The sequence below is a fragment of the Lynx rufus genome, unplaced genomic scaffold (genome assembly GCF_022079265.1).
Source record: "Lynx rufus isolate CCGP_SWC_20201006 ecotype Redwood Valley unplaced genomic scaffold, mLynRuf1.p SCAF_10, whole genome shotgun sequence".
Lineage (NCBI taxonomy): Eukaryota > Metazoa > Chordata > Mammalia > Carnivora > Felidae > Lynx > Lynx rufus.
The window spans coordinates 46350696-46361539 of NW_025814824.1; the positions used below are offsets into that span (position 1 = coordinate 46350696).

Sequence of the window (10844 nt, forward strand, 5' to 3'; positions counted from 1 at the left end):
TGACTTACACTATTGACATATTATTTTTGGTTCACAAAACACACATATATTAGACATAGCACTTAACAAATGTTTACTGAATTAAGTTATGCAGGAATGAATGAATTATATCTACCTCAATGCATTCCTGTGTATGTAATATTCCCTCCTCCCCTTAACAGTGAGGACTTTGAGGCTCAGAAAAAAGATTAAGTAAATTACTTGAAGTTACACTGCTAATTAAGTGCTAAAGTCAGATACAAATTTAGGTATTTACTATCAGAAGGGTAAGTACCATGTCTATGTTACCAATGATAGTATCAACAGCCCCTACCCCAGTAGTAAATAGTAGCTGCTCATTAAATACTACTGATGAAAAAAAATTTTTTAAATGATGGTGCTAGGTATTTGAAGGGATATAAATTCCACTAAGGAAAATAAAGTGGCATATAATCTGATAAGTGTTCAAATAATAGCTGAAGAAATGACTAGCCGATGATAGCACAAAGCCACATCAGAACTGACAAACCCTGAAACTAAAGAGCTTTGTAGACTTCCTTCCACCTTATTTCACTACCGTATGAAGTGACAGACTTTGGTACTTTCAGCATTTTCGTGGCATTTGGTTTGTTCCTGCAGGAATGTTTTTCATACGTTATTTTATACTTCCTTTTATATTATTTATTTAAAACCCCCCTCTCTTTCAAGTATATAACACTAAATTTTCTAGGCCTTAGACCCAAGAGTTTCTCTCTCTCTTTTTTTTTTTTTTTGTATATATTTCTGAGTATATGGGAGAAGTTCTATTCCTTTTTAAAAATTTTTGATGTCTTTATTCCCCCTGCCCCTGATTTTAGAATCAAATATTGACTGTTATCTCATTTTGAAAGATAAAAATGCCACAAAGATAATAATTTAGAAAATGAAAGTTTGAAAAATCACTTCAATTTCTCCTCTACCCACCTCTTTGTATGTAACCACAGTTAACACATGAGTTGTTTTCTTTCTTTTTTTTTTTCTATGCACGTACTATGACTGGGCTCATGATCTATTCATTGACCTAAGTTTGAAACCACATTGATTGTATTAACAAACTCTGCTTCCTACCAACTGACAGGCAGTGCCTAGTTGCTGATACTTTGTTAAATAGTAGTCTTAAACAAATTATCAGAGGGGAGCTTTTCCCAAATCCCCTCCCCCATCCCACCCCCTTGATTTAGTATCTCAAGTAGCTCATTAATTCATTCCTCCCCTTTCCTCCACTGGCACTGCCCTAGTGCACAATCAGCTATGGGTGGGGTCTCCAGAATGGTCTCATGTACTTTACTGTCCCATTCTCTGCCTAATTCACCCTCCTCAGTGTCTCAAGTGTAATCTTCCTACAATACAAACCTAATGATCTCCACCTTTTTTCTCCACCTTTGCTATATGCTTGTGTTTTACATCTTAAGTCCAAACTCCTTGAGAAGCTCATACAGACTGTATCAGAGCCTCTGGGATTCAAACTCACATCTTCTCCATCTCCTCTCTGATTCCAACCTAGATGTAGTGGGTATTCCGGATTTGACTTATATTACAACAGAGTCTCATCTCAAATGTGCTCCCTAACTTCTCCAGCGCTATAGCTGGGCATGAGATTCTATTGTTAAGCCCAAACAGGAAGCCCCCAAATTTATGAAAGTTAACTCTAAGAGCAGTCCTCAATCAACAAGAGATGGAAAGCTAAGGATCAGTGTTTTCCCCAATTGTTCTTCTAGAGGACAACTCCGAGATACATTCTGTATATTCCTTAGACACCAGAATTGAACCCCGGTATCCAAAAGCTGTGATATCAGAAAGGCAGCTTTATACAGACTTCTTCCCCTTCCCCCATTTTCTCTGGTTCCCCACTTGTACTCTGGGATTATCTCCTTGACCAGGACTTTGCTTTCTGGTACAACTCAAGCTAAGAGATATATGTATGGGAGTGATTTATGAAGAGGAGACCTGGGAAACTGAAGTCTTGGGCAATTTGAGGTTGCTAAGGCATTGGCAAGGTATGGGTCAATCATGGGCATTTCTTGCCATTCACATGCCTAGTGATAATAGTGACAATTACAGCAACAGCAGCCTGACAACAGCAAGATAGTCAAGAGCTCAGCCTGCTCAGGGATGAAGGCTACATCACCCCACTAGGATAGAAACCTGGACAAGCAGGAGTAATGGCTGAAGGAGAGGGAAATTTAATATGGGCGGTGGAGGAAGGAGGTGATAAAATAAATATCAGTTATGACTTCGGGACCAGTTGCAGCAATAAAGACTGCAGCTTATTGCAGTAATCTTTATCTATTAAGTCATGTGTAGAAATTGTGGCTGACTACCACCTTGAAGACTCAGCGGCAGTTGGGGCTTACCTAGGGCACAGGTATATCTGAGGGGTACAAAGGACAGACTGTGCGGATTGCTTCTGGACTCCTGACTCACATCCGCTTAGCCTCGTCTCTGATTTCAGTGCACATTCAGTGGGTAGTTTGGCTTACCTCATGCTGACATCTTTTCTCAAGCACTGGCTGTTTTGCACTTTTGCCCCCGGGGACTTTCCAAAGCCACAGTTGCCTTTGGGAAGTCCTCTGTTCCAGCAGGTATGCTCAGTCTGGAAGTATATAGGGATTTATATATCCCACAGTAAATTTCAACTAATGTGGGATATAAGCTGTGGATAAAAATCATCAATTCTCAGGCAAACAATTCCAAAAGGTATTCTCTATCCTCTTTAGAAAATTCCAGTCACGATCGAGTGCCAGTTGCCTATAATTATTTTATTTTATTTTATTTTATTTTATTTTATTTTATTTTATTTTATTTTATTTTATTTTATTTTATTTTATTTTATTCTGTTTTGTTTTATTTTATTTTATTTTATTCTGTTTTGTTTTATTTTATTTTATTTTATTCTGTTTTGTTTTATTTTATTTTATTTTATTCTGTTTTGTTTTTATTTTATTTTATTTTTTTTTTTGAAAAGTAACAAGTATACTTGAGGTGGATACCTTTTATTTGAATGTATACATTTTGGTATGTTTGAAAAGAATGGTGATGTTCTATAATTATATATTCCATATTTTTATTCATTTTATTCTTTGTGTGTGTGTGTGTGTGTACAAGTTATTTTAATAATGCATCTGTGCATTTGCTTTGTTTCCACTTTCCCTCATTCTTCCCTCACTTCTGCTCCCTGCTTACAACTTCTTGCCTCAAGCACTACTTTTGGGAAAATTCAAGCTAAAAAAAAAATCCTTACATTCCCATATATCTCTGTCCTCTATTTTCTATCCTATTTTATGCTGTCTGTCTTTGCTACTTCCTTGGTATACGCCAAAGAAATAAATGGAGAAATAAATGGAGAAATTCAACAAATAATTGAATAGAACTTCCACAAGATGTAAGCTGCCAAATTGAAAAGGGCCACTAAGCAGTCCAGAGAATGGTTGAAAATAGATTGTTTTGAAGTTTGTCTCCATTGAAAAGTCTGTTTTTATCTCCACATCTGGTGTACAGATGTTATCCTGAGATTTCTCGTAATTATCCTCTTGTGCCAAAACTTCTATTTCTTATAACCCATGCTTTCTTTCTTGGAGCACTTCCTCAATAGTCTTAGAAAGGATACATAGGAGGTAATTTTTTTTTTTTTTTTGAATCCTTGAATGTCTGAAGAAGTGTTTATTTTTGCCTTCTATGTGATTGAAAGGATATGGAGTTACAGGTCAGAAATTATTTCCTTTAAATATTTGAAGGCAGTATCTTCTGATTTTCAGTGTTATTGAAAAATGCCAAAGCAGTTTTGTTTATCATCCTCTATATGTGACCCTCCCCACCCCCGAAAGCTTGTAGAATCTTCTTTGGTTTCCAGTGTTCTGAAGATTCAAATGAAGTGTCTCGATAAAGCTCTGTTGTTTGGTTCTGACCTCTATGCTAAAAATTTCCACGGATGTTTGACAATCCTTGGAAGGCCTTACTTTTTTCAGTCGTCTTTTAAATAAATTAACAGAAGAAAAGATGGGGACGCCTGGATGGCTCAGTCTGTTAAGTGTCTGACTCTGTCTCAGGTCATGATCTCACAGCTTGTGGGTTCGATCCCCTCATCATGAGGCTCTGTACTGATGGTGGGGAGCTTGTTTGGGATTCTCTCTCTCCCCCTCTCTCTCTGACCCTACCCTGCTCACTTTCTCTCTCTCTCTCAGAATAAATTTAAAAAAACAAAAGAAGAAAAAATATAGTCTTTATATTTACTCACATTTATCACATTGATTGCTCTTCATTCTTTTCCTATAATTCCTGAGCTTTCATCTGACGTCATTTCCTTCAACCTGAAAAACTTCTTCTAGAGCAGACTTGCTGGTAATACATTTTCTAGTTTCCATTCATCTCAAAAAGTCCATTTTACCTTCCTTTTCAAAGATATTTTCACTGGATATATAATGCTGGTTTGATAGATTTTTGTTTGTTTACTTCCATATGTTCTATTGTGTTTTGTGTCTGTGGTGAGTGATGAGATGTCAGGCATGATTTGTATCATTGTTCCCCTGTATGTAAGGTGTTCTTTCCCCTTGAGCTGCATTCAAGACTTTTCCCTTTATCTTTGTTTTTCAGGAGTTTGGTTATTGATGTACTTAGGTCTAGTTTCCTTTATATTTATCCTGCTTAAGAGTTACCAAGACTCTTGGATATGTACATTAGTATTTTAAACAAATTGGCAAATTTTAGGCCATTATTTCTTCAAATGTTTTCTTCTTCATTTTCTTGTTCCTCTCCACGTAGGGCTCCAATTATATGCATGGAGACTTCTTGATATTATTGTTCCACAGCCACAAAGGCTCTGAAATATGAAGGCTCATTTTTTCCCCAATATTTTTTCTTTTAGCAAGTCAATCTTAAAGTTCACTCTTCCCCGACCCCTACTTTTCCCCTGAAATCTCCAGTCTCCAGTTTTTAAATTCATTGAGGAGTTCTCTGCCTCAGATTTTATATGCTATAATTCTAGAATTTCCATTTTGTACTTATAGCTTTCATTTTTCTGTTGATATTCCATATCTGTTCTCTCTTGATGACCATATTTCTCTTCAGTCTTTGAACATACTATGATAGCTGCTTTGAAGTCCTTTTTGCTAATTATGACATCTCAATCACTTCAGAGTTTGCTCTGTCTTGACTATTTTGTCTATTGACTGAAGGTCGCAGTTTCCTTTTTCTTCTAGTGCTTTTATGTACAAGGCATTGCAGATAATTTGTTGTAGAGGTTTTGGGGTCTGCTCCCTTTGTCTGAAGAATGCTGATTTTTTGTGGTGGGGGGTGGGGCAATCAGCTGAAATCTCTGCTCAGTTTTTCAGCCTTTAAAAAAATTGTTTTAATGTTTATTCATTTTTGAGAGACAGAGAGAGAGAGAGAGAGAGAGCGCGCAATAGTGGGGGAGGGCCAGAAAGAGAAGCAGACACAGAATCCGAAGCAGGCTCCAGGCTCTGAGCTGTCAGCACAGAGCCTGTCGCGGGGCTTGAACACACGAACCGTGAGATCATGACCTGAGCCAAAGTCAGAAACCCAACAGACTGGGCCACCCAGGCACCCCTCAGGTTTTCAGCCTTTTAACAGTTGCTCTCTGCTGGGCTATTTGGAGCCTCCTCCATATGTCCACAGTTCAGTGGTTAGTCAAGGATTTGAAGGGAGTCTGTATGGAGATTTGGGGGCTTTCTTCTCTCTTCCCTCATTTCAGTCATTTTGGCATCTGTGAATTCATTCTCTGACTGCTTCAGTCAGAAAGACAATGGCTCTCTTTATGAATTTTAGCCACCCTGAGCCACATGAACTGAGAAATGCCCTGAGAAGAAAAGCTTTCTAAAAGTGAATCTCACCCAATGCAATTACCTTCTTGAAAGGGTTGAATCACCTCCATCTGGGACTCCTTTTGGATGTTCTCAAGTAACTTCAAATAATTGTTTTTTATACTAGTTTGGAGTTTATAATTGTTATCTGTAGGAGGTTTGGTCTAACATAGGTATTCAGCCACTTCTAGAACCAGACTCTCCTATTAATTAGCTCTTACCTTGTCATGTATTTCTTTAAAAAACTTCAGTGGTTATTCCTTGTCAAAAGGATAAAAACAGATTCTTTAAGCCAAATACACTCCATTTTTTTGTTTGTGTTTAAAAAAAAAAAAATCTCCCCACCATAGACCCTATATTCCGGCCAAACTGAACTGTTCTCCAATTTTAGTATACGTGCTGCTGAAGGGAGCACTGAACTGTTCTCCAAACATTCTATTTTGCTATGCTCCTTTGTTCCCACAATTCTTTAGAAAAGCATTTGTCCTAAATTTGCATGCCCCAATCCTTACCGTCCTTCAGGATCTAACACAAGTGTCAACTCCTCTATGAAAGCTGTTCTTATCTACCCAATTTGAAGTGACTTCATTGTCTACTAAATACCTCTTTATATTTGTTTCACTCATTCAGTAAGCCACTCAGATGGCAGAAGCTATGTGAGCATGAGCGGTTAAAAGATGGATCAGACATAGTCCCCACCCAAGAAATCTCTGCTCCTACATGCAGAAGATGCTGTGGAAGCCCTGAAGAGGAAAAGCCAACTCAGTCTAGGGTATTAGGTACAGCTTCTTGAGCCAAGTATTCCTAGATCTGAGTCTTGAACAATGAATTATCTGGAAGAGATACATGGGCCAGGAGAGAAGGAACATTCCTGAAAGAGAAAACTACCAATTTGAAGGCAGGGAAGTATGAATTCTGGGTATCACTGAGAATTCTGTCCTTAGATGATCTGATCTCCCAGTAGATGGTAGGAGTCCCTCTCAAATATCTGACTTTCCACTCCTGGCTTCTGCAGGGTCAGCCCTCTTCTGAGGTCCTGCTCCCAATCAACCGAAGTTTGCACAGTATAGGTAGATGCAGGAATCATTTACACAGGAACTTTTTCATTCTAATTAGTTGGTTGTGTGTCCTGTTATGACCGGTGTGTGGGCAAGGACAATGCTAAATGTTTTGAGTCCTTAGAACGTAACGGTGCTGCAGCACTATGTAATCCATCATTTAATTTTATTGAATGAAGGAGGAAATTCTTCATGAACTTTGTACCAGCTTTGTTAAAGTTATGACAATAAACTAGCTCACCCTCCACATGCTTTGGGTTGTGAAACTAAAGGAGAGATTTTAAAACTTTGACGAAATTCAGTACACAGTGCAGTTACGATGATGTGTGAATGTGTATGGAGGAGGGCAAGAACAAAGAAAATCAAAAATAGGTCACTTAGTGTAATAAAGTTACCAGATAATTTTCATTTCCTTTGCTTTTTAAAAGTATTATTTTTAAGGGACAAATGAATTGAATACAGGGTTGAAGGAAGAAAACTTGGCAGAAAATAACAGGTGAGTAACAGCGATCACTTAAGAGCTGTGACAAAGACAGTTGGAAATAAAGTGGTTTCTGGCTTGCAGAATTTGAAAAGAGCCTCGTGTGAGAAGGCTGATCTATGAAGGATGATGACTATCTCCATCAGGGACCAGACAGGAGGCAACAGGCTTAAATTACAGAATGAGGGATTTAGATAAGAGAAAAGGAAAAATTTTCAGACGGTGCGATTTGATAGACACTGGAATGTGTAGCTGGGGAAGCTTGTGGAATTTCCTTCTCTAGAGGTCTTTTAAAAATAGAACAGTGTTTCATCTGCCTGAAGGATGGACTCTGTTTGACCTTTCAAAGTGTCCATTGAACCCAGAAGGTGCACCATACCTTAGAGAAGAAAGCAAGCCTGAATGACCCGGGGTCTCTTGAGTAATGAAAATAGGGTGGATAAGTTTCATATTTGATGTGATTTACATAAGTCACGTACGTAAATTATGAATGTTAGAGTTCTTCTTTCTTTTCCTTTTGGTCAAATGTTTTCATTTTTAAGGCTTGGAGATTAGGTTTAAGTAAAAATATTATAGGGAAAGAAGGAAGAACGCTCATCTTGCTTTAGGGCATATTTTTATAGGGACATAGGCAAGAAGAAACGGACATTTTGGACATCTTTGATTTTGATTTCACTTCCTATTCTAAATTAAAAAACTCAGACTTTTCAGTTGGATTTAATATTTTGAGGGCAAAATTTAAAAAATTAATTTAGTCTAAATGTTTCTTACAGTGTTTTTGGTAACTCAAACTGGAAGAGGTTCTCTGTATTTAATTTCCTCTCAGGAAGTTTACCTTCAGAAGTCCAAGTGTGAGGTCAAGCTTTGGGTTGCCGGAAATGGTAATGTCCTTTACTGTCTGAGCACCCAGACAACACTTAATAAAACATCCTATTTTGTGGACATTGGTAAGGATTAAAGAGCTTTAACTATTTCCTCTTATTTTATGATTGATGATTTCTGTATTCAGTCTTCTAAAACTCAGAAATAAAATTATATATAAGTAAGAGCTGGAGTCTCTGGATTCAGCTATAAGTTCAGATTTCCAATTATAGGTGATTTCCACCTTTTTTCCTTTCTAAACCCCAAAATGTTGTAAGCCCCAAAAGGGATGTAATCTTTAGAATTCATTATTTACCTCAAGCAACAATTCCAGGGTGTTCTGAACTTGATTTATAACTCTGTTTTAGTTGATATGAGGACATTTGTAGGATAAAGCAGTGAATTGTAATGTTTCATAATCGTATAGCTGTTTGTATTTGTCAAAATGCATACTCATCGAATATCCGCTTTGTTCTTAACAAGAGATTCATCAATGTCATGATCTTACAGGTGAGAAAATGGAATCTCCGTAAGGAAATGTAACTTGCCCAAGATCACAACACTAGAAAACAGAGTTGGAACACTCCTGATTTCAAAGCCTGTGTCTTTTCCACTGCATCATGCTACGCGGTCTATGAGAATCTATGATTTTCTGGTGTTTTTTTTTTTTTTTCCCCCACCACTGATGAGATCTTCGTCTCTGATTCATTCTGAGCCAACACACTGTATTAGAGACCAATATTATTATCGTCAAATAGAAAGTTGTGTTAGCATTCTCATGGAATAGAACATCAAAGCTTTTAAAAAATCCTGCCACTCCACATAGGTCGTGCAAATTTCTGATAGGGCACTCCACGTGGATCTTATAATTTATTCTAATTCATGCTAGCTTTTGTTTATTAAGCAACATTTTGTTTTCATTAAAAACTTACGTGAATGATTGTATCTGTCTGTGGCAGAATATTAAATGCAACTCCCATGATCCCTGGCTCTCTGTCTTGGGTGTCTTTTGGGGTACGGTGGCTTTATTTCCTTCCTAACAGTTCGGAAGTTTGTTTAATACTGACTCAGAGGAAGCATTCTAGCTGAGTCCTCACATGGTCTTGTTTATAGCTCCGGAGTGCACATAATAGATAAGCTACTGATTTCCACAAGAACCCCCACATTTCCTGGGTGTGTGGGCGTGTGTGCTTGCGCCTGTGAATTACAATTGTGCAATCTCCCTGCTAGCTGCATCAGGTTGCAAAGACATTTCAGATCCCTTAAATATTTCTCTAGCAAGCCTGATTTCATAAACCAAAAGCCATTGTATTCCATGAGAGATGTGCTGGTAACTAATAATTAACACTGAAAAACCCAGGAGTTTGTAACAAGATCAAACTTGATATCGAGGAAGGGAGTAGGCAAATTTGCCTAAGGAAATATTGTGAAATAAAGCTGCAAATGGCCATAGATGAACACTGTTCCATCCGTGGGATTTCTTTCCTTGATTGTAATTATAATGATCCCTTACAGAGAGCCTGGTACGTGGCAAGAACTTTTTTAGGTCAGCATCATCTTATTTTATTCTAAGGGAGCCCTGAAACATAAATATGGCTAAAGCACTTTTATGGAAGAAAGGTCACCAGAGAATTCCATAATGTATCTTGTGTTACACTGATGGCAAATGATAGAATGATGAATGGGGCCAGGACAGTTGGACTCCAACAACCAGCTAGAGTCCACAAATCTCTCTTTGGTTCCTTTTCTGATGTGACTTTTCATGAAACTTAATTGTAGGTTGCATAAGGTATAGAATTGATTAGAAGAACTGTCTCTGAATAGTAAGGGGCTTTAGGCTTCAGCTGTTTGGTAGCTGAAATGGTGGTAGGCTGAAAATAGCTTCGCTGAGCTCTTGAATATTTCAGGGAAGGTGGTCCCAGGCAGAAATGTCACAGAGACCTCAGGTCTCCAGACGTTGCCTGGAGATGGGCAAACACGTACGTGACTGCATTTGTCATCTGTCTTGGGGATAGCACTGAAGGGATTAAATCCAACAGGAGCAAGTTTTGAACACTAAAAATCCAGAAGCAGATTTTCTGGCACCAACTTTTTGCATCCAAAGTAAGCAACCTGGATTATCTCAAGATTGCCCTTACCAAGACATCCTTTGTAATGCTTGTTTTTCAAAGCCATCATAATTCTTTCCCTTTGTTTTGTCATTGCAGCTGCTGCTGCTACTGAATTTGAGGCATGCCACGCTCCACTTCTGCAGTGGTGGCTTTATTTTTGCAAAGTGATCTGGCTGGAGTTTGTGGGGATATAGAATGCAGGCACTGAGAAACCCAAGTGAATGTGTAAGAATGACCACAAGGCACCCAACGTGGGTGTATTTATCTGCTTGTCTCATTACTAAGAGGTTTTAGTTCTAAAAAATATCCGGAAGGATTTAGCTTTGGGGAAGTGGGGAGGGAGAAGGAGTGGAATGAGATTTTTGAAATTTTAAACAATTTATTTGAGCTTCCAACAGATATATTCCATTTTCTTTACATCGGAACCAGGATTTCTTAAGGGACAGTTAAGGAAAGGTTTTACTCCCAGTGTACATAGGCATTAGAAAGTTGATTTTAC

At 38.0% G+C, this 10844-nt stretch overlaps 1 long non-coding RNA gene across 1 annotated transcript in view; it reads left to right on the top strand.

Annotated features, from left to right (window-relative positions):
- Positions 1-9216, top strand: part of LOC124501095 (uncharacterized) — a 122097-nt gene extending 112881 nt beyond the window's left edge. The window contains exons 14-15 of the long non-coding RNA XR_006959702.1: positions 6465-8320; positions 8745-9216. This is a non-coding gene — a long non-coding RNA (uncharacterized LOC124501095). The remainder of the gene's footprint in view (positions 1-6464; positions 8321-8744) is intronic.
- Positions 9217-10844: the final 1628 nt, after the last annotated feature.